Source organism: Puntigrus tetrazona, chromosome 19, assembly GCF_018831695.1.
Source record: "Puntigrus tetrazona isolate hp1 chromosome 19, ASM1883169v1, whole genome shotgun sequence".
Taxonomy (NCBI): Eukaryota; Metazoa; Chordata; class Actinopteri; order Cypriniformes; family Cyprinidae; genus Puntigrus; species Puntigrus tetrazona.
Window position 1 is genome coordinate 20,147,869 of NC_056717.1, and position 22,823 is coordinate 20,170,691.

A 22,823-nucleotide genomic window follows, 5' to 3' on the forward strand; every position below is an offset into this window, starting at 1 on the left:
GTTTTGTTGGTAGTCTGAAAGCATTGCTCGGTTCATTACCTCAGGACTCATTCACATTAAGCGTATTTATGGCAAAAGTAGATAAACACGAGAGCTTTTACCTTTTATTAATTTTTTTTTTTTTGGTGGACTATCTCTAAATTGGGAGAAATAAACAAGTCGCAGGGTAGTTTAATGAAAACATTCTATTTAAATCAATGTTGTTATTTTACAATAAAAGCCCGTTATGAACCACATATAGAGAACATCTATACTAAATTTGCACAAAATTTGGTCTACGCTCAAAATCATTATTATTATTATTATATTATCATGATTGAGAAGTCATCTTTTAGGAATTCCTGTTGTTGTAACCAGCATTTAATTTCTACTTCTTTTCCAAAAAGTTTTACCTATCACTGAAATGTCTTTTAATGTGACTGGAAGTAGTTGTACATTTTGAATTATGGCAATATATTAAAAAGGTGAAATATTGCATCAATTACATGTTTTGTCATTTTTCAGTCTAAGTTTTGAACTGTATCCATAAAATCTGCTTCCTTTTATTTCTACCAGCGCAACGGTAAAGAGGGATGTTTATCTCAGCTTAGTTTCTGAGCTCTGTGTAGCTGGGATCTCTAGAAATTAACGTTTTTCTTAAACATTGATGCACATATGTGCAAATGGCCCTGGGGTTTGTTTGTTTTTTTATTTTATAAATTCTACAGTAAAGTCCTCCAGCTAGATGCAACTTGGAAAAAGCCTGTTTGATGCATTTGTGACGTTCTGAGCAGTAACAGCTGTGTGATGCTTGCAGTTTGATTTTTATTATTATTATTTTTTTTTCAGTTGTGGAAGTTTTTGCATACTGCAGTCTCGAGATGCACCTTCACAGCAAACGAAATAACTTGCAGGATGAATATATAGAGAGTGTATGTGCTCCTTATTTAGATGCAGGTGAGTTTCTTCTTCAGAACAGATTTGGGGAAATTCACATCACTTTTTCAACAATGAGTCCTCTGGGGTGAATGGGTACCGTCAGAATGAGTCTAATCCACACGACTCCAGTCCATCAGTTAACACTGAAACAAAACGCTCCTTGTGTGCAATCAACAAATCCATCAATTCAATTGAACTTTAAGCCATTGCTTTTGGCCAGAATGCAAGTGAAAAATAACACTGTGTCCAGTAAAAAAAAAAACATCCTGTTGTCCTCTCACGAGTACTTTAGCAAAGTAAAGTTAAAAAAGGTCTTGATGGATGGGTTTCTTACAAACATGGTGCTTTTTGCTGTGTACTCTGATGGATTCATCAGCTGTCTGGACTCTCGTTCCGACGGCACCCATTCACTGCAGAGCAACTGACGTAACGCTGCATTTCTCCAAACTGCTCAGATGAAGAAACCGACTCATCTGCATCTTGGATGGGCCGAGGTGAGTACATTTTCAGCAAACGCTACATTTTTAGACGAACCTTTCCCAACAGCTTTAACTTTTTTTTTCTAGCCAATTAAAAGGTAGTTTAAATCCCTCTGGCTCAACGTTGTGAACAAACAAAGCACGAAAGCGAGCAAACTTTGAACAATTTTAAGGGCACTGTAAAGTAATAACTACTGAAGTCTCTTCCCGTTTAATGGTGATTGATTGTATCTCTCGTCTCAGGTCTCACTGCCTCTTAAACTTTTCAGTTGGTTTCCTTGTGGCCCTGCGTCGGCACATTACCCACAGTGTGTCAGAAAGTGTAACAGAGACAAACACATTACTGGAAGGGATCCTGTTGGGAAGGATGCAATACAATTATATCAAACATATAAATAAATCTTATTATAATTCATATTATATTAACTATATATCAGTGCATTATCAGTTATAATTATAAGCTGCTGTATCCAAACGGTGTAACCCAGGCCGAGTGTTTTTCATCTTGAGGGCGGCAGGAACTCGCTCGACAATACATTTTATTTATTTTGGTTTCGTCCTTGTAAAAGTGCACAGAACAACGCATACCGATGCCTCTTAGGTTTTGTACTTGTTTCGAATTCACTGTTTGCATGGTAACATTTATATATAATTCAGCATTATTATTATTATTTTTTCCATTATCCGCATAAACCGATAGGAATTGTATGCATAAAGGTAACATATTTTGCATTTGTCTTCATAACTCCTTTCTAGAACTCCACTTTTGAAACAAATTAAAATCACATCTGGTTGCAATAAGCTAAATAAATAGTAAATATTATAAAAACATGTATTTATTTTATAGAGTGTGATCTTTTTTTATTTGCATTCATTGCATTATATATATATATATATATATATATATATATATATATATATATATATATATATATATATATATATATATATATATATAGTACTTCCTACGCCTTTTTAATTCAGTTCAATTCATATTTTCTCTTATCAGTGGTTACATTTCATATATGCACTTTTAAGCATAAAAACCATTAATTATTTTTGCATGACCCCTTTGTTCTCTACAACGGAATGCAGGTCTCATCATTTGCATATCATCGATTAATGACAATCACGCGCTGCCCATCCGCTCCATAACAACTGTGGAGCGCCGGAGCGTGCGATTCTCTTCACTACTCCTGAGCTTTTGTTACGAGCGACTGCTGATGTGTCTGTTTTTCAGATGATGTACGGTGATAGCGCCGAATTAGCCCGAGCACATCTGGTTGCACAAAACACATTTTCTGAGCCCGTGCAGATGTTTATCGTGTGCACCTCGGCCTCGCGCTCGAATAACGCGCACGAAAACGAGCATTTGTAGGAAGTAAACAAAGTAGCAGCTCGGCGGATTTGCACCGCTGCGCGCGCATTTACATTTTACGACGGAAGTGCAACGGCTGAAACCCGGAGGAAAGCGACAACGGGAGTGAAAACGAAGCGGAATTAGTCAATGAGAGGGAGGAGAGAGCGAGAGAGAAGGAGTGTGTGCGACAGGGAGGCTGCTGGACGCTGGGGCCGAGGTGGACGTGGCGGGTCCGGCAGGGGTTTGATGTGGGTTCCGCTTACGGCGCGTTGACGGCCGCAAAAAAAAAAAGCAATGAACAGGTAAAAAAAATCGCCGAGGCGTTCACCCGAGCGGTTTTGTCCGCGTTCTGCTATTTTCATCTCTTTTTTTCCCCTCCTCCTGTCTCTCTTGATAGGTGGTGATGAGAGCGTGCATGAACCGCGCAAGTCATGCAACTCACCACGTACGCTCTTCTATCGCGGCGAGCGTTTTGCATTGTTATGCAAAGGTGAACGAGTCGATGTTTGCGTTCAAAAGTTGCAGCTGGCTCAACTTTCCCTCAGCGGATCGTTCAGTTGGCTGATGCAGCGACGTTCAGCTACAAACAAGATGGCCACTGGCTCGCGCACGCTGAAGCTGTGGCATTTTTACCCTCCTGCCTTTGTATGTTCTTCATCACCACCGCTGGAAACGCCGAAACGCGCCCCGCATGCCGATATACGCGCCGTTCGCAACCCGTTCCGCGTCTGTATCGCTCGTTCTCCGTTCCCGGGCGTCGTGGATTAAAACGTTCTCTCGTAAGGAAAAAAAAATGCTAAAGATTTATTGTGTGCAAAAACGCCGCCAGATTCAAGAAAGGCAGCAGAAAAGTGCATGATGCGTGGCGAACTAGCGAAGCTACACTGACTAGTTGCTTTAGTTATTTCTAGTAAAAAAAAACGAGGTTTGAGCGATTGTACAATGCGCATTTACGCCAAGTTTCTTTATCTTTTTATTTTTGTTGTCTTTCTGTTTTTCGCCGGCCTAAAATGTGTACTTTCAATCATTCAGCGCAGGCAGTTACACAAATGCCACGACGTTGTAATTATACACTTATACGCTTAAACTGTTTCGTTTCCTCAGGAAAAAGAGCACGGTATTTTTTAAAAAAAAAATTATTTTTTGCTTCGCGCGACTCTTTAATAGTACATTATGAAGGGAACATCTGGTTGCAATGCTTCTGCAATGTGTCAGATTGACTTTGACATCTTGATGGGTAGATGCTTCTGTCAAGTTATTGTTCTTGTTCATATGTACATGCTGTAAGCATGTATTGGTGTTCTGCACAGCAAAATTATACCAAGGGTTTGTGTAATTTCGTGTTGTGCATAATCATGTTTGTCACATGCATTCAAGCCATGCAGCCAACAGCCATTTTGAAATGACTTTTGAAATACATGCCACATAACAAATGATGTGAATCAGTGGTTAATTGAGCATTACATGAAATGCAAACTTTTTCCTTTAATGCAGATTACATTTTGACAGTTTAAGTCCCGCACAAGCTCCATTCACGTCGATCGAATAACCGCAATTGTGAGATCAGTGCATATGAATGGGATCATAGGTTCCTAATTATTAATGGAAAATTCTGAAGCTATTCAATAACTATAGCTGTGCGTGTTAATAGTACAGTATAGTTTGCGTGCATCCGTTTTTGAAAAACAGCAATAAAGTTAGTTGGAAAATACTTTTTAGCTGGATTGAGACATGTGTGACCAAACTGTATTTCCAAGCATATGGTAAAATACACAAAAGCATCAAATACAAACCCAATGTTGCATTGAAAGCAAAGAAAAAACCCTTGTTTGTTTGGAAAGAATGAGAGAGAGAAATATGAAATTGCCCAGTCTACAGTCAACTCGATCTGTATTTATAAAGCACTTTTAAAGCCGCAAAGGTTGACCAAAGCACTTTACAGAAGGAAAAAATTATCATTTTAATCTTCACCCTCCACAGAAAAAGCACCATTTTGGACCATAATCAATTGACCGTATAATAATTTTCATGTATAATTCTATCTATAATGTACTTGGCACAAGTGCAACCTATTAGTTTTTAATACAGTAAAAATCTGGAATTATAATTACATTTTGAAACATTTTTGGTCACTCGTTCAGGCTCATTCATTGTTAAAGAAAAACAGAAAACACACCAAGGATGCAACAATTACAAATTTTAATATTACAAATATTAAATATTACAAATGAAAAATAAAAATAATTCTATACCCAAATGAGAAATACAACAATTTTAGTATCAAAATGTTATGCTGCCATAAGCCTAATTGTACTAGCCTGTATTGCTCAAAATGAACAGCTATTTAAAGTTAAAATGCAGTGCACTTAATAGTTTTTGTCTTGTATTTCCCCATCTAGGATCCAGGGGAATCACCGTTGTTCCTAACCCAGGACAGTGGTTATCGCGGCAGCGGTGACAATCCCCACTCAGGAATCCCCCTTCTACCTGTGTGAAAGTAAGGTATAATACTCATAACAGGCTCCTTCGGGTCGGCCGGTGGAGTAGTTTCCACCAGGATGGCAGAGTTGGAGACCGAATGCATCACTTTAGGACTAAACAATTTGGTGTCGGAGTGCGGCACGCCACCACCGCTTGACCCTTTACAAGCAGAGTGCACCACGCCAACCCTGACCATGCTGTCGTCCGAATGTAGCACGCCGACGCTCAGCTCGCTGGCCTCCGAGATCGTGGAACCCATGGCTATGCTGCCGCATCAAAGCGAGCCAGACCTCGACCCCATCCGCACGGTGGACCTGTCCGTGATCCAGCCCCTGAGCACGGCCGAGCTGGGCTCCGAACAGATCAAGATGGAGATCAGCGGCCTGGACTACATCAAATCGGAGCACCACAGCGACTTCCATTCCTTCCACAGCACGGAGCTGGACTCCTACAAGTCACACTCATGAACCCAGTCTGGTGTTCGATTACATCACTCACGCTTTCGACAGCTTGGAGTACATCAAGTCGGAGCAACATTCGGACCTCCACAGCTACTACGCCAGCGAACTCGGGCGCCATCAAGACCGGAGCACGAGCCTTCAACCTCATGTCCAGCCACATCAAGACCGAGATGAACGGCTTGAGTTCCATTCATGGCGGAGCTGCGCACCGAGCTCAACAAGCTCCGGCCGAAACCGCCATCGACAGCATGGGGAAAAATGGACTCGGATTTCCAATCGAAACCTTTACGAACTGACGTCCGTCCAGGCGGAGCAAAAGCGACTGCCGCAAGACAACCAAAACCAGCACAAAAGGCCATGCGCCGACGCCACGCAAAACCTCCGAACCTCACGGGAGAGAAGCCGCTCTTGCACTCAGTGCGGGAAGAACTTCAGCACCCTGGGTAACCTGAAGACCCACCAACGCATCCATACCGGCGAGAGGCCTTACACCTGCTCCCAGTGCGGGAAGAGCTTCGGCCAGGCCGGTAACTTAAAAAGGCACCAGCTCATCCACACGGGCAAAACCTTACACTTGCGCGCGCACCGCCCAAAGGGGTTTCACCAAAGCGGACGACTCCGCCGCTCACCAACGGCTGCACACGGGCGAGAAGCCGCTCAGTTGCGCCCGAGTGCGGCAAGAGCTTCGCCAAACGAAGGAACTCAAAGCCCACCAGTTGAGCCACACGGGAGAGCGGCCCTTCTGCTGTTCGCCGTGCGGCAAGAGCTTCACTAAAGAGACGAGTTACCGCAATCACCAGCAAATCCACACGGGTGAGAAGCCCTACAGCTGCACCCAGTGTGGCAAATCTTTCAGCAATTCAGGGGTCCTCAAAACGCACGAGAAGATTCATTCCGGGGAAAGACCGTTCGGCTGCACCCAGTGCGGCAAAAGTTTCGGTCGCTTGGGACATCTAAAAGCACACCAGCAAATTCACACGGGCGAACGGCCGTACACTTGCCAGCAGTGCGGGAAGAATTTCAGCCAATCAGGTCATCTCAAAGCACACGAGCAGATTCACAAAAGAGAACGGCCCGATCTTAGCAGTGGCAGCAGTCGCAGTAACGATAGTAGCTAAAAGAAACCTCATTACGTCTCAAAAGTATTACTCTTTTTATTTTGTCGTTGTTGTTTTGTTTGTTTTTGTTTCTTTTCCTTTTCTTTTCTTTTTTATAAAAGCTACAGTATATATAAATATATTATAAAATATATATGTTTCATTATGTTTTCATACCTTACGCTCCTCTTGTTTTCTTAATATCTTCTTTTGGGTACAGTCGTGACTGATTTTCTTATGAAAGTGTCTATGTTTGGGATCAGTGAGCTTACAGAGAGTCTCTTGTCTGATCTGTGTCGTAGTGAGTGCCATTCTAGTTTCTTTTTCCTCCAGTAAAATACTCAGTGTACACGTTTATTGATAATATGTAATTCTTAAACCATGTACTGGAATGAATTATTAAAGAAACTAATGTAAAAAAAAAAAAACACAACAACAACAAATCTGCTGTTATTTTATTTTTTTTTTTAGAATTCAGCGTAGTTCCTGTATTTCTTTTGTGCGTTTGAAGATGTTTCTCACCCATGCCTTTATTTACAGCAGTGGTTTGATAAATGCAAAAACGGCCGGTTCGGTTTTGACTTGTGCATCTGTTAAAAATAGACGGGATACTTATAAAGGGAAAGTTAACCTTAAAACGGTTATTTTTATAATCTACTCACCATCAAGTTGTTCCAAACCTGTATAAGTTTCTTCTGTTGAACAAAGAATAGAATGTAGTTTGAAGAATTGTTGGTAACCAAACAGTTGATAACAGACAAAGTCAAATGATCTTATTTGGCATTCAGCAGAAAAAAGAAACTCAGAAAAACTGGAGGTTGAGCGGCTGACAGAGTTTAAATTTAAGTTCTGTCAGTAATTATTCACCCTCATGTCGTTCCAAACCTGTCCACCAAAGACCTCCATTCATCTTCTTCGGCAAATTAAGATATTTTTAATGAATTCCGAGAGCTCTCTGACCTCACCGTAGACAGCAAGGATCCTAACTCGATCAAGTCCAGAAACGTACGTAATTTTTTATGTACCAAGTTTATTACCAAGTTTTTTATGTATCTAATACTCCCAAAAATGGCACCAGGGTGATGCGGAGGAGACTAATTGTTCAATAAAGTCAATTATGTTGCGTACATTTTAGTTTTCTTTGCATGAAAAAATATTCTCGTAGCTCTGTTAAATAACGGTTAAACCACTGACGTCACATGGATTATTTTAACTATGTCCCTACTACATTTCTGGACTTTGATCATGTTAGGCTGTCTGTTGAGGGTCAGAGAGCTCTTGAAATTCATCCAAGAATATATTAAATTGAAGAATGAGTCGAAAATGAGAATTTTCATTTTGGGGGGAACTATCCCTTTAAGGCTGGTATCGCGTTGCTTGTTTAGTCCTATACATACCATGATTGTTTAAGTGTGGCTATGTGGGGATTTACTGAGTGTCTACTTTTTTTCACTCTTGCGGCGGTTGTTCAAACGGCATCGATGAAACGGCTTCTGCACCTGTAGGATTTGGTCTGCCTCCGATCCAGTAAAAACTGACCGCATGGACGTAGATGAATGCAGGCGCTGCAGAAGGACGTAGCTTCTTTCTCGTTTCTCATTAGGTCTCAGATGCTGCGATTTCTATATTCACGTGTCGTTCTTATGAGTCACAAATGTTTAGAGCAATTTGTTGACTGTAGCTCAATCATCTCTGTGGAATTTCTTAAACAGAGGTGTTTGTTACAGAGAAACGGGAATGCGCATGTGTTTTCAATCAAACTGGGATTTCAAAAAGCAGTTCATCAGCAAGACAAAGTAAAGTTTAATAGCTGTAAAAGAAATTCTTTAGAGTTAAGACATTGGCGATTTGGATGTTCGAGTATAAATATAAACAAAGCGTATTGGTCCAAGAATTTCACAGTTAGAAATGTAATCTGTCTCTCCTCGCACCTATTAATTTGCAGCATTGATGTGTGTTTATTTTAATGTAATTCTATGGGCCTGCACGTGTTATCTCCGGCACTGATGATATTTGCAGGTCCTGTGAGAATCGCTGAACTTGTTTTGTTTGACTCCAAATAGTTATTATGGATGTTTATCACCTAATTGGTGTCCCAATAGTCTCCTCTTTCGCAAGGGAGCCAGTCTAAAGTAGGCTAAAGTAAACTTAGCATAACATAAACTGTGTGTGGGTTAAAATTACAGATTGCGGCAGATTGTTGACATCCTTAAGACGAGTAAAAATCAGCTTATGGGTATTTTTTTTTTTATCTAATAGGCGGTTTTTATTGTCTGTGCATGGTTTGTGCAAGTGCTTCACCTGAATTAATGCTAAATTATTCAGACGCAGTATGGAACAGCTGAATGAGTTGACAGTAGCTTTATGTTGAAGGATGTGGACTAAGTAATACAAAAAAACACAAAAGCTTAATTCCCACTGATCTCCCAGCTGTTCCAGGGTAATTATCCAGCTTTGAGGAGTTGTTGCGTACAAACTGGAATGACTTCAAGCTGTGTTTACCTAGCATGGTGTTCTGAGTCAGATCTGTATTCACTGCTGGCTGATATTTGATATACAAGCACAATGCCATATATATATATATATATATATATATATATATATATATATATATATATATATATATATATATATATATATATATATATATATACATAATATTTATATTTTTGTATATATATTTATATATATATATATAATATTTACACATATATTTATATAAATAAATAAATATATATATATAGTTTATTGAAGTGAACTGCAAGGTGTTTTACGAGCGCACATTTAATCATTTAATATCGACCCAAAAGTGATGTTTGATTTCCAAAAAGGGCCAAAAACTGTTAATAACTTATGTAGACTTAAAACTCAGACCGTCTCCATATAATTTTCATATCCAGAAATGTGAGGTCAGCCACCCAGAGGTCGCTGTCACCTCATCATTAGAGGTTTGTCATCGACTGTACGTACGTTTTACCTTGAAATATATTACCTAATAAGACTAAGTTGGATCTTTCCAAACGCCATTTCTGACAGAAGGAAGGTTGAAGAGTACGTACGAAAAACGGCAGATTGATTTTACGGCAGCAACAAAGGCATGTTTACTGCTCATTGCAATTACGACTTCTTTTACGACAGTTATTCTACTCATTTTAACTCAATGGGCCTCAAAATCGCAAAAATGCATTACAGTTACTAAAATACATTTTCACAGTAAACGTACGTGGTTTTAGAAGTACTGTGTTTTTGGCTTTATAAATTTAACTGGATAAAGATTTTTTTACACATAAAAGCAAAAACCATGATTACTTTGGTTAAATCACGATAACTACGTGTTATCCATTGTGTTATTACACTCACAATAGTTTGATCATATTTGCAGTAAAACTGGTTATGCAAATGTTAATCAGGATGGCAAAAAATTATTCGCTTATACAGTAAAGTCATGGATTAATTTTTAAGGGATATTATCAAAAGAAAGCCAAACTTTATTTGACATTCAGCAGCGCCGCCTGCTGTTTGCGCTATATAGGCCTTTTTTATTTCATGATAAATAAATACTGAATATGAGCCTTTGTCTAGTAAAGTGTGGGATGTAATGAAGACCTGACAAAAAAAAAGTGTAAGAATCAGCAACCATGGACGTTTCACAATATAGGACTATTATTTAGGTCATCTTCAAAATATATGTTTTTTAATAAGCTAGCTGTATAATGAGGATTCAAAAATGTGAAATTGGCTTTATAGTGCTAGATATAGATACAGAAACGAATTAAATGAACTAATTAATATTTTAATTACTATTATTAATAATAAAACAGTTGTTTTAGTGTATTGTAATATTTTTAAGTAAAAGTATTAATGATGATAACAATATTCCAAACGTATTCCCAACTTTTAATATCAATCAGTTCAAGTGAATATGCATAACTTAATCAAATAAATGAAGCGATAAGAGCTCCAGGAGTTTAAAATGCCGCTTTATTTCATTCAGCTTCCAGTTTTGGGCGTACTGCAAACGTGAAACGGGCATTGCGGCCAATCAGAGTCTGCGGCTGTCGGACATGGACGAGGGCGTGGAGGTGAGAACCACTTTTCCATCCACGACCTCTTCCACGATTTCGTGATGACTTTGTCCTTGAGGTGGAAGTGGAGGTTGATTTGACGCTGCAGAGAAAAAAACAAGAGTTATGAGGCTAAATCTCATTAAAATGAAGTAGCGCGTGTGCGCCATGCGCATGTTTAACTGCTTTCTGAGTGATTTACTCACGTGGTTTCTCCGCCCAGCAGTCTCCTGTACTCGGCGATCTCCATCTCCAGCCTGGTCTTGATGTCCAGGAGTATCTGGTACTCTTGGCGCTGGCGCTCCCAGGTCGGCGCGCGAGCTGGACTAGCTGCTCCTCAGGGCGGTGACCTGGGAGCACCAAAAACAAGTCCGAAAACAACGTCTACCGTGCAAAAAAAAAAAAGTTCAGGTTCGGAGTGACACGAGGGTCGCTTTGTTGCTCACCTGATGCTGGTAGCTGGACAGCTTCATGGAATAACGATTCTTGGTTTCATTCAGTGTGGCCTCCAAAGGCGCTTTCTACAGTAATAAGAACATGCGAGTCAGAATAAGGTCAAGCTACAACAGAAAGCGGCCGGGGAAGCCCGCGCCACTGACCATGGCTAAGAGGACTGGAGTTCGATTTCCAAAGACTGTGGTGTGGATTTGACGTAGTGATTTCCGTCAACCGAGACGTATTCAGGTCCATGGTGCTGGTAGCGACTTCTTGTTTCAGAGTTCTGTCTGAAATAAAGAGTAGAGAGACGTTTTGTCTGCATAAAGCACATTGAAAGACTTGCGTGTTGGGATGACTCTCACCTGCGTCTTGAACCAGTGCTCCCAGATCTCTTTGGTTTTTAGCTGTGACGGCCGTGAGTGCTCATGATTTCTGCCAGGACCTTGGTGAGATCTTGCTGTGGAGAAATGACATCGACCTCACGTGAACCTGTCACGCTCATTTGGAGCGTCATGTAGCAGATCCTAAGAATATGTTTGTAATCAAGTCACAAGAAACCCGATGGGTAAACATTGTCACACTGAACACTAAGAAAACTTCAATTGTACAATAAATCATACAGAAATAGTTTAATCTCCACTTTTTTCCACCGGTAAACATTTATGACAATATGTCTCAATATTTAATTTTAAACTCAAGCAGCAAAGTTGTAAGTTCCAAATATATATATATATGTGTATGTATATATATGTATATATATGTATGTATATATGTATGTATATATATATATATATATATGTATGTATATATATATGTATATATATATATATATATATGTATATATATATATATATATATATATATATATATATATATATATATATATATATATATATATATATATATATATATATATATATTTAAAAACAATTATCCAAAATAAATAAATAGTTTTTGTTATTTCAAAATATGTGTGTTTATGGTATATATTTATTATGTATATATCGATACAAACACATGTATATTTAAATTGTAAAAATTATGTATTTAATATAGACAATTAAGAATATATTGAAATGTATATACATGTAAATATTTTCAAAATATATAAGCGTATGTGTGTGCATTCATATATACATAATAAATATACGCAGTGACACATATATATGTTACATAAACTATAATAATGTATTTTGGATCGTTTGAAAGCAGAAATTTATATATATATATATATATATATATTAGTGCTTTACAATGTGTGTGTGTGTGTGTTATTCTACTACTATATACATTTTCACATGTAGCGTTGTGTACCTCCTCGTGATTCTTCTTCAGATAGACCAGCTCCTCCTTCAGCCCTTCGATCTGCATGGTGAGGTCTTTTCTGGTGATGTTGAGCTCATCAAGCACCCTTTTCAGGCCAGCGATGTCTGACTCCACTGACTGGCGCATGATCAGCTCAGCTTTCATATCTGTCTACAAACGAGCTCTTTAGAAACTCTTAACACCGGGCACAAGAGCGTTTACTGTAAAGCGTCCTCCTCTAAACTCAGGTAAAACCGATTCGATGCGACACCGCTTTTTATTGTGTGCCTTCTCTAGTGTGGATGTCATACAAAGCTTTCCATGATTTTAATAATTTCTTTAGAAAACCATTACCAGTTCAAACTATTTTGTAAACGATATGGTAGTCACAGATATCATAATATCTATGAAAATGTCATGGAATAAAATTAATCTTTTAGTATTTTTGTTATTTTAGCAATAATTAGTTAATATTACAGTTATTAATAATATTTTGAATACATTTTCAACAAAAATGCTAATAATTTAGTTAATTTGTCATTTTTATTAGTTAGTTTTTGTTTAACTGTACAGTCTCTATTAATTTTATATACTCTTGATTATTTTAGTACATCAAGCTAAACTAAATAAAAATGAGGCTTCAGTTAAAATTCATTTCATTTTTAAGCAACTCTTATTTTTATTTTACGTTAACAACCAATAATAAATGGTACTGTCTTTGGCTGCATTGTTCTGTTACAAATTATATTATTTTTTAACAAAATGTAAACAAAATGTATTGCATTTTTAACAAATGTAAAGAAGTTTTATACTATCTTCTGTTGAAATAAATAAATACCGTAATCCTAGATTTCCTTGCATGCATTGTGTTGCTCTCAGTAACATGCAGAAAGCATTAAGTCTGCAGGAAAGACTCACTTTAGTTTGAAATCGTTAATGGCCAGGCTGGTGTTGTCAATGCTGAGATGGATTCCTCCCTTCAGGTGAATGGCTGCCATGATCTGGACACACGCACGCAATGCATTTGTTTTATATCTCATTTTTAAACTCTATATTTCTCATCTTTCCAAAAACGTAAGCTACCTTAGTCTGAAGATCCTTTATGGTGACATAGTAGGCGCTGTAGTCCCGGAGCCACGGGGAGGCTTTGCCATCCAGGAACTGGCGGATCTTCAGCTCCAGATCAGCGTTGGCCTTCTCCAGCGGCGCGCACCTTGACCAGGTAAGCAGCCAGGCGGTCGTTGAGGGTCTGCATGGTGAGCTTCGTTGCCAACGATGCTGCTGTCTGCAAATCCCGACGCGCCCGAAACCTCCGGCCGGAGCACGCGGCCTTGGAGATGCGGACCCTGAGCCTCCGGAGCCGGGCGTGCACGCTGCGGGCCCTGGCGGTGCTCATGCGGCTGCTTCTCGCGCTGGACGAGGACATGCGCATGGAGCCGCTGGAGGACATGTAGCTGCTGCTGCGGGCGGAGTAGGAGGAAGCCATGTTGACCGAGAACGTCTGTCGCGCGTCTGCTCTGGCAGGTCAGTAAACAAAGGATGGAGAGCGCCGGCTTCTTTTTATAGAGTGGATCTGAATGTGAGACACAAAGGCTGGAATTCCACGCATGTCATCTCCCTGCTTTCGCTGGAACGGTTCCAGCTAAAGTCACACCTCTAAGGTGAAAAGTAGGATAAAAGACGCCAATGTTCCAGCTTCTGTTTGACTTTCGCATGTATTAATGGCCTTACAAACAGTCATCGGGGAAATAAAAGTTCACTTATATGCGATAATATATCAATTTCTAAAGCATCATGTGACACTGAAGACGAGGAGTAGTGATGCAGAACATTCCCAATATTCTTTGCATTTGAAAATATAAAAAGAAAAAGCTGCTATTTTAAATATTAATAATATATCTGATAATAATATTACTGTTTTGACTGCATTTTGATCATCAAAAATGGAGTCTTTTTTCTCAAAGTAAATGCTTCTTCTTTTAAGGTGTTAGATAAATTTACTGGAAAACCCTATTTATTTGTTTTATTATTTTAAATATTTATTATTATTATTGCATTGAAAGAATATTAATAGTAAAACATCATGGTTTTGGCAATCTAAAAAAATATTTCACCAGACACAGACACATTTTCCACATTTTATTTGGATCAGTTATTAAGCATTATGGCGTTTTCTTTACTTTTTTCCTTTTTCGTCTTTGTCTTTCTCTTTCTTGCAAAGGTTGTTGAAATTCAGGATGAAAAAATTGTACAGAACCCTGCAGCACATCAGTTCTAACCCTAGAAACATAAACATGACCTTAAAAATTGGATTGCGTTAGCAACAATTGTTTCAATAGGACTCTTCATTGCCGCCTCCCACAGGCATGTTATCACAAAAAATTAATCTGCTTACTGACCAGACAGCGTTTCTTTGACGGGCTTGGCAGGGCTGGGCTGAACACTTTTGCTGTTGATGCGTTTGACATTTGAGGTTTCCGTATGTACAGCAGCATTACGATGAAAGGGTGAGGTTTATCCAAAGCATGCTCATTGGAACAATAACTAGATCTGTCAGTGTTATTTTAGTAGTAAGTGAAATATCGTTCGTCCAGTTTGACCTTTTAGGTACTTTTGCAACATAGTGCAGAAAGTAATCTGTGAAGATTGTGCAATGCTAACTGCTTTTCATTGTCACAATGACCCTGTGCTGACCGATGCTAAGTTATACAATATCTTATCTTATCTTTGGACCAATTATTTTAACTTAATGTAGTCAGTTTCATTAACACTGTTACTTAGTATAGTGAGTTTGATCTTTTTAGTCAATACTCTGACTTAACGTGAGTAATTGTGATGGGTGTGACTTAACGCTAATACTTCAGTAGAATCGGTTATTATTATTATTATTATTATTATTATTTCTTCGTAGAGTCGGTGTGAACACTGTGATTAACCCTAAATGTCAAACACTTGGCAATTCTAAATGTCAAAAAAAACAAAATAATCCTTTCAAACCAAATAATTGTGCTTGAATAGCAGAAAATGTTAGATGTTAAGACTTGTTTCATAGATTGTGCCTTGGATGTGTTTTTTTTATGTATTGATGATTCTTATTTTTTGTATTTTATTCTTAATCTTATTTTTCTGTTTTATATTAATATTAAAAGAAATGCACAAAATACACTTATATTAAAAGAAATGCACATAATGCACTTATATTAAAGAGATGCATGTAATACACTATCTATGCAATAACTGTTAAATGCTTGTTTTTGTGTGATTTAACTGGAAGACTTTTAAAAAGAACATTTAAAAAGCAGTAAGTGATTTTAAATTAGATTAAAACAAGTTACATGAAAGGCAGCTGCAAAAAGGTTTAGGCATGCATGAATGCATCTAGAAATACACCTATAAACCATACTGGCTGTTGCTGGTTTTAAGCTGGATTGACTAGTTGACACAAGGAGTTAAAGTTTAGCTGGTTAGCACGGTCATCTTTGCATGTAGTGCTTTCTGTGGACAAAGGCATATTTCTTTATAGATGGACATTCAGAAGTAGCTAATGGACTTATTTCTGCTATGGCTATTACTTCTACTACTACTATTATTTACTATTATTATTACTATTATTTCTGATATACAGAACTGAAAATGCTGATGGATGGATTTTTCGAGGTTTCGTACAGGCCTCCTTGGGATCGTCAAAACACAAATATGTGAGTTTTGTCATTCCTGCGTGAAATGAATGTTGACTCTCACCACCCTTGTGCTCATATCAGATTCATTCAGCAGATTCTGTCATCCGTGCAAGTTTGTTGTTAAACTGGTGGGACATAAATCTTTTGTAACTTGTTTGTGTAGTTCATGTGCTGAAACATATCTGTGGCTTAGCTAACCTAGTTCATAATGTTGTTTGTGTGCCGTATGTGGTTTAAACTATTTGACAAAGTAAACACAGTCATCTGAAAACATCATACACCTAATGTGATGTCAGTGTTTCTCATCTGGACTTAATTGTGGATGCGGTGGGATTTGGATTGTGTCTGTCTCTTCTTTGGAATAGATTTTGAGAAATTTAACATTATATAATTGGCTCACTAGTGGAATTTCCGCAGTGAATGGGTGCCGTCACATTGAGAGTTCAAACAACTGATAAAAACATCATAACGCACAATAACTTTGTGTTTGTAATAAAGAATTCCATCTTGAAGGCATTTTTATCTCCAGTGAAAAAATCCTGTCTGTCCTCTCACATAGAAATCCACAGATAAAACTGTTTTGGACTGATGTTAATTGATGGACAGGAGGTAATTATTTGTGAAATATTGTGTGGATTACTCTCATTCTGACGGCACCCATTCAGTGCTGAGGATACATTGGTGAACAAATAAAAGTGCAAAATTTCTCAAACAAACTACCTCTTTATCTTGGATAGTCTGAGATTGAGTAATTTTTTTTACTCATAATTCTTTAGAGAATTAATTATTTCATTATGCCATTTATTATCCCTTTTTTGGATCTCTGGTCACTCTAGCTTAATTATCTCTAAATTGCATCCATATACAAAAGATAACCACTCGCATTTTGTCTTTGACATCAGATTTTATTATTGCGAATGCTCAAAGACTACCACCACACTCTGAGCAGACCTGCAGGTCTTTTCTCCAGCCAGCACGAGTCTGATGGGTTTTACTTGACGAGGGAAGTTGAAGATGAAGTTGAAGAAACCACCGTCCCATTATTAACCACCTCTTCCACCACAGTGATCACCGCTGCTTTGCTGGTGGTGACTGAACTGGAGCTGGAGCTGGAGCCAAAGCCAGAGCCAGAGCTAGAGATTGTGAGGCTGTTTGTAAACAAAAATACCCAACCAGTTAAACCTGTAGAACTCAATTTGCTCTACATGTGTAGTCTTTCAAGCTTTAAACCACAAACTTCCACAGAACTAACTAACTATCTACTCATTTAAAAATAAATGTTCCCAAGGGTGTTTACACAGCATTTACCATTGAAAACACAGTTTTAATAATTCTAGAAACTGTGAAAAATGAACAGCTATTAAAAGAACCATAAGTGTGAAGAACATTTTAATAACCTAAAGAGCATCTGTCCACTATTAAAAACCCTTTCTGGAATGGAAAGTTTTCATAGATGTGAGATGTTCTGTAAAGAACCTTTATTTTTATAAACTACTGTCCACTATTGTTCTTAAAAGAAATTTAAAAGAAAAGTTAACTTAAAAGAAAGCTATTCAGCAAGGATGCATTAAACTGAAAAAAAGTAATTAAATAGAGATTGCAAACAATTTCAAATAAATGCTGCTTTTGAACTCCTATAAAATCCTCAAAGATCTATTAATAGTGCAATAAATATGTATTATAGGTATGCAGCCTTCTGATATTTATTGCATGTGTTGTTTGAAAATTTTACAATAGGAATAATTCATTTCTTATTTAAAAAAAAAAAAAAAAAAAAAAAAATATATATATATATATATATATATATATATATATATATATATATATATATATATATATATATATATATATATATATATAATTTTCTCAGTCTGCATGTTTGCAAGAATATTCCATTTTATGGAGCAAAGTATGTAAACTGCACAAACGTAGTCTGTGATTTACCTGCCGCTGGCTTCAGCATCCAGCAGTCTCCTGTACTCCGCAATCTCCAGCTCAAGTCTGGTCTTGATATCCAGAAGCATCTGGTACTCCTGACTCTGACGCTCCAGGTCGGCACGAAGCTGCACCAGTTGACCCTCCATTCCACTCACCTACAAGCCCGAGGGGAGAAGACGGAACTTTAACCCCAGTACAGTTCATTTTAAAAGCTTGTTAGTGAGGTTGCTTCAGCAAGAGATCTGTCTGTGAGATTTATGAGATTCTTCTCCTCATGCTCAGGAGCTCTCACCTGTGCCTGGTAGCCGGACAGCTGCAGGGAATAGCGATTCTGAGTCTCGCTCAGGGTGCCTTCCATGGATGATTTCTGTGAGGCAAGGGTTATGAGAGAAAAACATGTTAGCAATGACCTTAAAAAAAAGAGTCCAAATTCATTTTCTCTTACTTTTGAATGGGTTTATAATTTAAATGGAACAAATGCCTATGAATTAACTGGCTTGAAAACTGTGTTTGAATGTTGTTGTTTTTTAATCTAATGCATACCAAACCATGCATTGTCACTTACGTCTCCAAACAGTTTTTGGGCTGTACATTTTGCCTACACATACTCACCATGGCAAGGAGAGACTGAAGCTCAATCTCCAGTGACTGAACTGTGCTCTTCACTGTGTTGACCTCAGTTTTTGAAGTCTGCAAGGTCTCAACCTCTGTTACAACCTCTTGTTTCAAGGTCTCAGACTGCAAAAGAAATATTTTACAACAGCATTGTTTAATTTAATGCATGTGTAAATGTATAAATCCAAAAGCGTGAATGGCACACTGCTTCTTTCCAAACCTCTATACTTTTTTTGTAGTATATGGCAGCCATCAAAATCAAAATCTAAAACTCATTTTACTTTTTTGGAAATGGGGTTGTAAACGGAGCATCTTTTTTTTTCCAGAATGTTTGAGCTGGGCTACTAGACTGCATGTAAGTGTCTTATACAGAGTCATGTTCTGGATCTAACCAACCTTCTGCTGGAACCAGCCTTCAAGGTCTCTCCGGCTCTTGGCTGCGACAGTCTCGTAATGCTCACGCATCTCAGCTAGAATTCTGGTGAGGTCTTCCTGTGGTGCTGCATCAACCTCCACATTGACCTGTCCACTCATCTGATCGCGTGAGGTCAAGAGGTCCTGGAGATACATCATATAGGATTTTCAAATGTCTATTTTAAAATTCTCACCATCACCTGTTCATTCTTGCCTTTAAATGTCCTAGAATCTAAATATATTACAAAACAGTGACATCTAGAGCTTAAAGCTATAAAATGCATGTGTGACCTGTCTAAAATTTCAGACTTGCTTAACGGTATTGCAATGATTTACTACCTCCTCGTGATTCTTCTTCATGTAGACCAGCTCCTCAGTGAGCCCTTCGATCTGCAGGTTGAGGTCTTTATGAGACATGTTGAGCTCGCTAAGCACAGTCTTTAATCCACCGATGTCTGCCTCCACAGACTGACGCATTGCCAGCTCGTTCTCATATCTGCCCAAATAGAAAGGAACATTATACAAAAGAACTGCCTTATTGTTCGCCATTATACTAGTTACAAAAGTTCATAACTAGTTAAAAAGATACTTTAAAGTCTAAACACGTTAGCCATTGACCTCCAAAGTCTGGAAAAAACTACCATCAACTTTTGCTACCGCCATTGTTCAAATTGTGTTATTTTGTTTTCAGTAGAATAAAGAAAATCATACAGATTTGGAGCAAGTAGAAGGTCAGGAAATGATGAAACAATTTTAATTTTGGGTTGAACTGTCCCTTTAAAAAGTCAATTGGTATGTGTAATGAATCACTGGCATTACATTAATCTTTAGTCATAACTTCAAAATCACATCACCCAAAAGCTGATATGCAAATTAGTCAAGCAGCTATTTGTTGTTGTTCTTCTATAATTTCTGTACATATCCAAAGCATATATTCTAAACAAACGTAATGAAAAATGAAAATAATATTACTTCATTCTGAAGTCATCTGCAATAAGCTGGCATTGTCAATGCTGAGGTGGACTGTGTTCTTTTCCTGCAAAGCACTCAGGATCTGCAAGAAAATGTGAGTATTGTTTAATGTTATTTATTTTCTGCAATTTTCTCATAGCAGTAACCACAAAGTATCAAGCTACACCTACTTTAGCCTGAAGGTCACCAATAGTAGCTTCAAAGGCAGAGTAGTTGAGAGCAGTGCCAGTGGGAGAGACTTTGTTTTCAAGGAATTGGCGTATCTTCAGCTCGAGGTCAGCATTGGCCTTTTCGAGGAGCGGACCTTCTCCAGGTAAGAAGCCAGGCGGTCGTTGAGATTCTGCATGGTGAACTTCGCTGCCAATGACGCTGTCATCCGCCTCCTCCACCGACGCCGAATCCTCCTCCGGCTGCAGCACCACCAAATCCACCACCAGAACCGAATCCACCACCAGCGCCGAATCCACCACCAGCGCCTCCTCCAAAGCCGAAGCCGCTTCCTGATCCTGCTGAGGCCATGGAGCGAGAGGCACTGGAGATACGGACCCTGAACCTCCTGCGCCTCATTACACGCTGCCAGCCCTCATAGCGCTGATACGGCTACCTCCTCCACCTGAAGAAGAGAAGCGTGAGGAGCCCATTGAGGCCCTGCTGCTAATGAAGCTGCCGCTGGAGAAGGTGGTAGCCATGTGATCGGTGGTTTGTGGTCTTACTCTGCTCTGGCTGGAGAGTGAGTACAGCAGAGCAGCTCAGGGTCATATATATGCTGGTAGCATACAAGAAAGGACGTGCTGACCTTATTCTCATCAAAAACTTGCTGACAGTAAAGAATTCTGTCAGCTTAAATCACCTAAAGTGAAAGGTGACGCTAAGAAGTAAAATATGCTGATTGATCGTACCCTCAAGTGAGTAAGAAAGACGCTTGCATTCCCACGTAAACTCAGATAAAAGCAGCTCTGTACATGTTCAAACTTTTATGGACGTTGCTTGTTTTTCACGGCTGGTTTTAGATATGCCTCTTGTGCTTTTAAAAACATTTATATGCAATAAGCATCCCAAATGACACACTATAATATATATATATATATATATATATATATATATATATATATATATATATATATATATATATATTTATTTCAATATACTACCTTTAATATCTGGGGCACAAAAAGGTCAATGCAGAATTTGAACACCAGCTAGGCCATTTAAGTGATGTAGATCTTTTGGAAGAAGTTTGCCTACAAAACATATGTAATTCAACTAGATATGAACCTACATGGAGATACGCTGATCTCATCGTCAATTTAAGATTCGCCCCAAAGCAACCTATTATATAACAATTTTAACTGTAAAGAGTGGATTTTTGTTTGAAATGTCTCATGTTTGTGCATGCACCTGTGTGCACTACACCGAGCAGCAGAATGTTTCTCACCAAGTTCATCTTAACATTAAATTCCTCCCTTAGGCTGTTGAGCTGAAGAGCAAATCGTTGTATTGTCAAGAGATTTATAAAACATTTTATTAGTTCTCATTTTAAAAGGTGACAGTTTCTTTCTATCAATCTTACTTAAAAGAAAAACTCTTCAAATTAGTCTAATAATTGCAATAACTAAGTGTGATAAAAATGTGTGTGGAATGGCCATCCATCTGGGCTGTTTGCTTCACCTGTGGCCCAATGTGCTGGAAGAGACCACAGGATCCCTGAAGGCAGTTTGGAGAATATATATATATATATATATATATATATATATATATATATATATATATATATATATATATATATATATTTAAATGGAATTTGATCAATTTGTCAGTGTACCCAAATTTTAAAAATCAATTTCTTCTTGGGAAATTTCCTTGGGAGGCGTCCGAGAGGCATCTGGAACAGATGCCCGAGCCACCTCAGCTGGCCTCTCTCGATGTGGAGGAGCAGCGGGTCTACTCCGAGCTCCTCCCGAGTGACTGAACCCCTCACCCTATCTCTAAGGGAGCGCCCAGCCACCCTACGGAGGAAACTCATTTTGCCCGCTTGTATCCGGGATCTCGTCCTTTCGGTCATGACCCAAAGCTCATGACCATAGGTGAGAGTAGGAACGAAGATCGACCGGTAAATCGAGAGCTTCGCCTTGCGGCTCAGCTCCTTCTTCACCATGACAGACCAGTACAGCGACCGCATTACTGCAGAAGCTGCACCGATCCGTCTGTCGATCTCTCTTTCCATCCTTCCTTCACTCGTGAACAAGACCCCAAGATACTTAAACTCCTCCACCTGGGGCAGGAACTCCCCACCAACCTGAAGGGGGCAAGCCACCCTTGTCCGACTGAGATTATTCAATACTTTAGACGAAGTTAAAACATGATTTGTAATATTTATACCCCATTTCATATTCATTAATTGGCATAGAAACTGTCACCAAGTTCATTGTCTGACTGCTCCCTATGTCTTCAACAAGTCATAAATTTAACAAGGTTTATGTTTCATGTCTGAATTATGAGTCAGGGAATAAATTAATTCCCAAATATGCTTCACTGTTGTATGCAATAGCTATAACGCACTCTTTATTGTGCCCAACGGCTAATGTACTATTGCTTACTACC

General features: G+C 38.6%; 3 pseudogenes; 1 reads left to right on the forward strand and 2 right to left on the reverse strand.

Moving 5' to 3' along the window:
• Nucleotides 1-5,292: 5,292 nt before the first annotated feature.
• On the forward strand, nt 5,293-6,972 carry LOC122323918 (annotated as a pseudogene).
• A 3,866-nt stretch (nt 6,973-10,838) lies between these two features.
• On the reverse strand, nt 10,839-14,103 carry LOC122323922 (annotated as a pseudogene).
• A 3,171-nt stretch (nt 14,104-17,274) lies between these two features.
• On the reverse strand, nt 17,275-20,926 carry LOC122323927 (annotated as a pseudogene).
• Nucleotides 20,927-22,823: the final 1,897 nt, after the last annotated feature.